Raw genomic sequence first — 8,370 nt, 5'->3', positions numbered from 1 at the left:
GAGAAGTCATACAGCACAGATGATGCATATTCTAGCATTGGACACGTACTGTTATTCGTCATCAGGATTGGATTGGGTGCAGTGTTGGCTAATTGCTGAGCTAAGTTTTGGTTTAGTTGATCATCCACCATTTGTTGTTGTCTTTGTTGTTGCTGTCTTAATTGTTGCCTTAACCTTCGACGACGATTCGATCGGTTTCTTTGTCTAACGGTCCTTTCAACTTCATGGTCATTTAAGAGCTCAGGAGTGTTTTCCCTACTCATAAAACGTTACAAACTTAGGCTTAGCTTGTAATACTCCCTCAACTGCAAGTTTTTCTACAAAATATACAAGCAAAAATTATGGTTAGCCTTGTTGCTAAATCCTCGGCAATGGCACCAAAAACTTGTTCGTGGTTTTGTGATGTGCACTAAAAGTGTATTATAAGTGGAAATGGAAGATAAAATTGTTGTAAATGAAGATGAATGGTAAATGACTTCTCTAGGTGAGAAGAATGGGTGATGCGTTACACTCTCTCATTTATGCGTACAAGCTTTACCTAAACTAGATCCAAGTATAAATCTAATTCAGGTTCCTGGTAAGTCCAAGGTCGAACACAGGGATTTAGGTTAGACTAACGCAAACCTTGCATTGCACTGATGTATAAAGGTTCTAAATAAATGCTAGAAAAGTTATCTACACTATTTTAATTGCATTCGTACAAGAAGAAACAAGAGTTCAAGTGAAATATAGGGTTCAATGAAGGAATAATGCTAAGTGATAAATGAATTTGTTGATCCAAGTAAGATGGACAAGAAAGAGTGTGGGTAAGAATAAAGATGAAGGATGTGTGTTTACAATCAATGTATGTCAATGCAATGGGTTTCTGTCTATCTAATCATTTAACATTTCTCAATGCAAATGCCACATGTTCCTATCTCTAGAGTGCACGCGTTGGATACAGAAAACATTGAAGCACAAGTGTCTTTATCTCTAAAGCTACTGTTCGTTCTGACTTGATGCGTTTCTAGCTATTCTATTCTCTTGAATGGTTTAGCTGAGATAACTTCAACCAAATGATCAAAATGATTAAAGCCTTTAGAATTTTAGCATGCACAAAGTCACAAACGCATTTAATACAATAAATTTTACGCAGAGGAAAATGTGAATGGATCAAATGCACGATTTTATAAAGATCGAAATTGTTTTTACAACAACACACTTAATCACATGGAATGATTAATGGAAATAAAGTAAAAAGAAAAGAGTCAAGTCGAAGAGTTCAATTTCTTGTCCTCTTTCGCTTGATCTTAATGTATGTACAACCAACTTGTTAAAGAAATGAAGAAAAGTTCTCTCTCGAGCTTGGTTCTCTTCAATTCTCCTTGATCAACAATGGTGATGGTTTTTTTCCTCCTGTGATCTTCTTGCAGCAGCATAACTAATATATCTAAGCTGTAAGTTACTCTCTATGTTATACTGCTTTTTCTTGTTGCAAGTTTTCTATTTATAGGCATTTTCCCTCAACAACTTGTGATATGACAACATTAATTTCCATGCCCTGGTCAGCTGCTTGCCATTTCAGTTGCTTTTTAGACGCCGACATTCAGATACCATACTTGCAAGTGGTGATTTGACAGGAACAACTCAAACCAATGTATCTGCTATGCATTAGAATCCTTCAAACGCATGCCTTTGCATTAGTAGAGCCTACAACACTTATGAGATTTATTGAAATCCTGCGATGGGATACGTTAGTCACACAGTTTTATCAAAAAGAATGTTTTTGTAAAGGTTAGTAATGTTTGAAGGACCAATGTATCTGCTATGCGTTAGAATCCTTCAAACGCATGCCTTTGCATTAGTAGAGCCTACAACACTTATGAGATTTATTGAAATCCTGCGATGGGATGTGACACAATTTTATCAAAAAGAATGTTTTTGTAAAAGTTAGTAATGTTTGAAGGATTCCATGCATTTTCCTTTAAGATAGATGAGATTTTATTATTAAGAATCATGATTGTTCCAACTTTCGAGAGACAATAACTTGTATTTCTACAGGTTATCAATGTCCCTACATACTTGTTTAAATTACATAAGATAACCTAGGATCTTAATTTATTGGATTGAGTATATGTTTATAAAATAACACTTATTTTATTAACAACAATATGTTTATAAAAAATTTACAAACTACAAGATTACAAGGAGATTTAGGACACCAATCCCAACAGAATGGTCTGTATCTGGAGCATATTTAGCCTAGATGCTTGGTTTTGACACATTCACTCATGATTAAATACGTTGTTTTTAATGTGTTCGATAGAATGTCTAGCCATGATCTCCAAGAGGCAATAGTAATTGTGTATTGAATGGCTAACTAACCTAGGATGCACTAATTACTAGATTTGGAGCGTGTAGATAGATTAACCATTCTTCTATATGACCGCTAAGGAACCCAATAGAGGTATAAGCATGTAGATAGATTAGGGTTAGCGCTATCCTAACATAATCGTTGATTAGGACACTTTCTTGACTAGGTTATGCTAGTTGTCCGCCTTTGTAGAGACTAACTTAATATAGATTAAGTAAGTAGTTGCATGCTTAATCCAATTGTGAATTAAATTTGTAGAATTCAATGATAAGAATTTCAATGATCATCTAACTTGGATTAGAAGCACGATTGTTTTAAACTTACTTACAACTATCCATTATCTTCTTATTTTTAGTATGTTTCTTGTTTTAATCAAAAATCCCTATTTTATAGCTTCCATAGTTAAGCTTGATTAAAGAAAAGATTAAATAACATTTCCCTGTGGGTCGACCTCTTACTTCCACTTTAACCACGAGTTAGCTAGGTTGTTGTTCGAGCTTTATAAATATTGTTTGTTTCGGGTTACGTAGAACTAATGAAACCTACTTAGCATCTAGACAACTACTATTCATTGTTATACATTCTAATGTTCTTTGCTACCGGATAAAAATGTCAGCCATCTCTAATTTTTATTAAATTCATGAACTTCTGTTATCATTGGCTCTAATGAATGAAGAAGCCATTGAATGAAAAATTTATAGTTTGTTTCATTTGTGTAGTTGCTAATGTCATCTTTTTACATATTAGGGAAGGGTTTTCCAACAAGACATATTTTAGGTAAAAGCAAAATGATATTGGGATTGCTAGAAGGTATTCCAACAGTGTTGAAATGTGAAGTAGCTATGGTAATTTTCTTTCTCGTACTCATTGTCTTATTTTCTATCCTTTTTTTCTCTTAATTTGTCTATTTCCCCACTTAATCTTTTTGCTTGCATGGTAGGTTCCTAAAGGTATAAAAATGAATGAGTAGGTAACTTATTTATATCATTGAGTTTTACCTCTTGTAATGAATGAGTAGGTAAGAGACATGTTATGTTTGCATGTATTTCTGCATTTATAATTTCCATTTATGACATATATTTATTTGTTTATAATTTTCATTTATGACATCTTATCATGGCAATATCTTCATCTATGAATTATAAGTTCAAAATTATCTATTAGAATCATCTAAGCCTACTACTTCAGACTGTGTTCTTATTATCTCATATGCCCAAATGCCAAGTTTTTTTTTTTTTTTTTTTTTAGAGATTCAAATGCTAATTTATTTTGAAATTTATAAGCCATTTCTTTTGAATCATGATTTTTGTTTACATTAATTTTCTTCTCTTTGCACTTGTAGGTATGTGTACGGAAAATGAGAAACAAGGTTGAAAGAACAATTTGGGAATGCTTATTTGGCATATAATAGGTATGTCGAGATCTTATTTCAAAAATCTTCAAGAATTCACATATTGATTATGACTTCTTGTGGTGATGATTTGTAATATGCTTTCTTGATATTAAGGATAGTGAACAATATAGGACCAATATAATTAATATAGGGAGACCTCTTCTTGTCAAACTCGACCATATTATATCAATGTTCAACAAAAATAATTATTAAAAAATTTACAAAGGAACACATGTAACAATATCATAGATCCAAGGCACTATTAGAAGAATTAATATTTTGTTATCTTTAGTCTTTTTTTTAATCTTAAAATATACCAAATACATAAAAGAAATCATGTTATAATTTTCAAGTTATTCATAAACTTATACACAAATTAAAAACACTCAATATTATTTTTAATTTTAATATTATTATTAGTTTAGTTTAAACCGGGATGGATGAAACTTGAATATGTTATGTTGAAAGAAGTGGGTAAAACACGTGGAATAGATATATTTAATTCTACTCACATTTAAGCTATGCTATTTTACAACATTTTTTTTAATTATTGATTATTTAAATGAGGAACTATAAAAAAATAATAAAATGAGGTGAGTATTTATTAAATTGAGATTCAATAGAGAAGGGATTTAAAGAAAGAGAGAGGTGAATGATGTTTTATTGGGATAGATAAGTAATTTAATAGAGATTAGAAAATGATAAATTATATAACTAGAGTAAATGACCATAGTGGGAGAGGTAGGTATCAGCCAACCATTTACCCAAAGTAATTTGCGTTGTAGTATTAAAATGACCATGATCTTGGTTAAAACCTTCATGTGTGTCAACGTTTATAGGTAATTTCAAGGCATCGATGGTCACTATATCTGGTAGTTCTTTACTGACTGCATCTTGTGCTGCTCTCACTGCCGGCAAATCATGAGTATCATGCTTCATCATAAAGTCATAGAGGGCTATTTTAACAAGAATGATGGGTAAAAATCTAGGCTTTATATCATTGCGGATGTCGGTGAAGAAATTCTTTAGGTTGTCTTTGTATCTATTGGCAGTGTCACTCATAGCTGCATCACTCTCCCCTTGAAACCAGAAAAGAGCACGCACAACCCCACCTTCTTTATCAGATGCTTTGATTCGTTCAATGAAATTTTTGTAAAATGTTGCATCAGGATTGCTAGGATTTTTAATCCATTGTTCAATTATGGTGCCACCTCTAGCACAAGGAACTAAACCCACTGTGCCTGCTTTTGGTCCTACTTTTGCTAATAACTGGTGAGCAAATGGCATTCCTGGACCAATCCCAACCGTTTTGTTGATGTCGATTCCCTCATGTAGAGGCTCTCGTGCCATCTCCCATTGGAGTGCAGGGTTCAATCGTAGGATGGATGAGTCAGATTGACATTCTGGTGGGATTAACCTGTCCCACTCAAGCTGTCCCACTTGATTATTCTCAACCCCACCTCGGCCAGCCATATTGCTCTGACCAGCTAGGATGAATATGTTCTTAGGAGAAGTAGCCCTTGAAAGGGAAGAACCGAATAGCATTGTACATAGCAAAATTGATAACTTTAATAAAGCCATTTTGATCTTTTGTATCTGTGCAAGTAGACACAGAAGAAAAGTGTAATAGGTTTACACTTGTTTAAAAAAAGTTGTAACTTTTCCTCTGTGTCTATTTGCACGAACACAACTACTTTCCTATTGAAATTTTGCTCCTTCTTCCTTTTGTTTTGTTGGTTGATCCTTACCTCTGCCTTTCTATGTTAGTGGCCCTCAACTTTTATACTCAAATTTAATTCTAAATTTAGTAAATATTGAAAGTTCATTTCTATTGGTGAATATTTGTGGATTGTGAGGGTTTGTCGCCTTTAATTATTTTTTACCACCACAAAATAAATTTGTTAACCTTCTATTTGTGAAGGTATATATAAAAAAAACTTCAGCGAGTTCGTTGTTGTTTCCATTTTATTACATACTGTTTTAATCTTCTCTTCCATCCTCTTAAATAGAAGACGTTTCTTTCTGAGATACAAATATAAAAATTTAGTTCATGAATTATATAATTTCTTACTAATTTTTCAACAATATGCACATGTTTGTTCTACTAAATTAACATAGGCAATTGAATTTGTGACTACATTTTAGTCTATATAATATTTAAATTGTAACAACATAATATCCCTAAACTTTAATAAGTAACGATTCATTCCCACTCATCAAAAATATTATTTAATAATATTTCCTTCACATAATTTGATTATTGATCACAATTTATTTGTAAATTATATAAATTAAGTCATTACGTAATAAAGATTGACACATAATTTTGATGAGATCCATCATAGTGACTATGCATTATTATAAATTTAAAATTATAGAAAATAAATTATACATATTCAAGTTTAATGACTAAATTGTTATATAGGAGCTCGGTTGTTTCAAGTTGGATAGTACAAGGACAACATCATTATAAACTAAAGTTTATAGACTAAATAATTATTTATATGAAAATTAATTTGGGGACCAAGATGTTTTTGAACCCTTTAATTTTTAAAAAATTCTTGACCGTCAAGAATGTGTTAATAAATCCATCAACCAAAATTGACAAAATTTTTAGTGAGATTAGATTTTTCTTATTATAAGAGAAATTAATTATTAAATATTATTTCGTTGTTGTTGTCTGATTGTTAATATGGTATATACTATATTTGTAAAAAATGATGTCACGATCTATCACAAATCAACATGACTTATAAAAATAAATCCAATGATTAATGGGGCAATATCATGACGCTCTTCTACTGAACATATTAAAAAACTAATATAATTTTTTAAAGAAGTTTTTTTTGCTACATGACAAATTTCAAGTGATTGATTGAGCACCTAATACTATATATATATATATTTAAAAAATAAAATTAAAAATGGATATGGCAAATTTGTTGGAGAGAAAATTAAAATTAGGCAAGGTAATCATAACAATGTTAGAAAAGAGCAATGGAAGAAAAAGAATTAATCATTGGCGATGCTAATAAATTGTTATCATCTTCCATTAAATTCACCTAACTATTCACCTAACTATCTACTTGACCCAATCCGCCAGTGTTAGAATAATTAACAAATAACTTGATAAATGTGTCGTACTTTACTATGCTAACAAACTTTACTAAAACGCAATCATGTGTACTGTAAAAGAAGAAAAAAAAAGTTAAATAATTGAAATCTTCAATCATTTATAAATTTGGGCAAGTTTTTGTTTCATCAAAAGCAAAAGTGTATAAGTACAAAACAACATAAATTTTTATTAAGATTTAGGAAATTACTCTTCGTATAGGTGGCAAAGCCAAGATATTATACAAGGGGCAGAACTTCAGGGAAAATTAAAAGAATATTATCCTTTTGGAAACTATTTAGGAAAATATTGTTTTAAAAAAAAAAAAAATAAGTCGAGGGTTGAAAATTCGACTTAGATAGGTCGAATTTTGAACCCTCGACCTTTCCACATTTGCACGTCGAACTTTGAACCCTCGACCTTGCCCTAACATTATTATTGAGTCTGTTTAATTATCATTTCGGAGACCTTTCTCATAATTATTTGATGTGGAGAGAACGAAAGACCTTCCTCATTCGGAGACCATCCGGAGATCTTCCTCATCCGGAGACCTTCCTCATAACACTCATAATTATTTGATGTGTTAAAAATAATTTTGTATTGGGAGAGAACGAAAGAGGGAAGAATAAGAGAGAGAGAGAGCAAGAATTGAGAAGCGAGATTTTGAGAGAGAACGAGATTTGAGAGAGCGAGATTTTGAGAGAGAAGAGAGGGAAGAGCGAGAGAGCGAGATTTTGAGAGAGAGCGAGATCTTGAGAGCGAGATTTTGAGCGAGAGCGAGATGAGCGAGAGTGAGATATCCGTACAAATTTCCCTTTTTTTCTTTTTTTAATTAGTACATTCCACCTTCTTCTTTCTTTCTTTTTTTTTTTAAAAATTTTCATTTTATAAAAACAATTTCTAAAAATATTTTTTTATTATTTATAATTTTTAAAAAAAAAAGAAAAAAAAAACTCCATCAAAATCTTGGTACCAAATGTACAAAAGGAATCCAAGATCATTATTGTAAAATCTTTTAAACTATTGACCTCACTACTGTGATTAAAATTTCTGTTCTTTATATCAATTAGTCTTATTTATAGACTTGCATGTGAAGGTTTTGAGTGTTGATTTGATTTATTATGTCCCCAAATTATTATCTAAAATATGTAAATTTGAATATTGAAGTTTTTTTACCTAACTTTTTAGATTTAGACTATCTGATGTTATTATTTATGTTAGTGACATTTAAAAGTTTCTATATCAAAATAATTACTATTCATAATATATAAAAAGAATAAATTAAAAAAATAATATCTCATAAAAATTAAAAAAAAATGTAAATTAAATATCTCATTTATATAAAAATAATTACAAAAATCAATGTGTCCCACAAGGCGGACGTCGTCGATTTCGAGCTGGTTGTCGTCGTCGACTTCGAACTTGAGGTTGCTCGGGTTCTTCTTGATGTTGCTCTGGTACCTCTGCAGGCGCTTCATAATATAAATATTCATTATGCTCTCCACGACCTCA

The 8,370-nt window shown here is 31.3% G+C and overlaps 1 pseudogene; it reads right to left on the bottom strand.

Moving 5' to 3' along the window:
• Positions 1 to 3,774: 3,774 nt before the first annotated feature.
• Positions 3,775 to 5,479, bottom strand: LOC150036460 (putative carbohydrate esterase At4g34215 pseudogene; annotated as a pseudogene).
• Between the last annotated feature and the right edge of the window lie 2,891 nt (positions 5,480 to 8,370).

The sequence above is a fragment of the Benincasa hispida genome, chromosome 4 (assembly GCF_027475165.1).
Source record: "Benincasa hispida cultivar pf3 chromosome 4, pf3_genome.v1.1, whole genome shotgun sequence".
Taxonomy (NCBI): Eukaryota; Viridiplantae; Streptophyta; class Magnoliopsida; order Cucurbitales; family Cucurbitaceae; genus Benincasa; species Benincasa hispida.
This window is presented reverse-complemented; position numbering and strand designations above follow the sequence as displayed.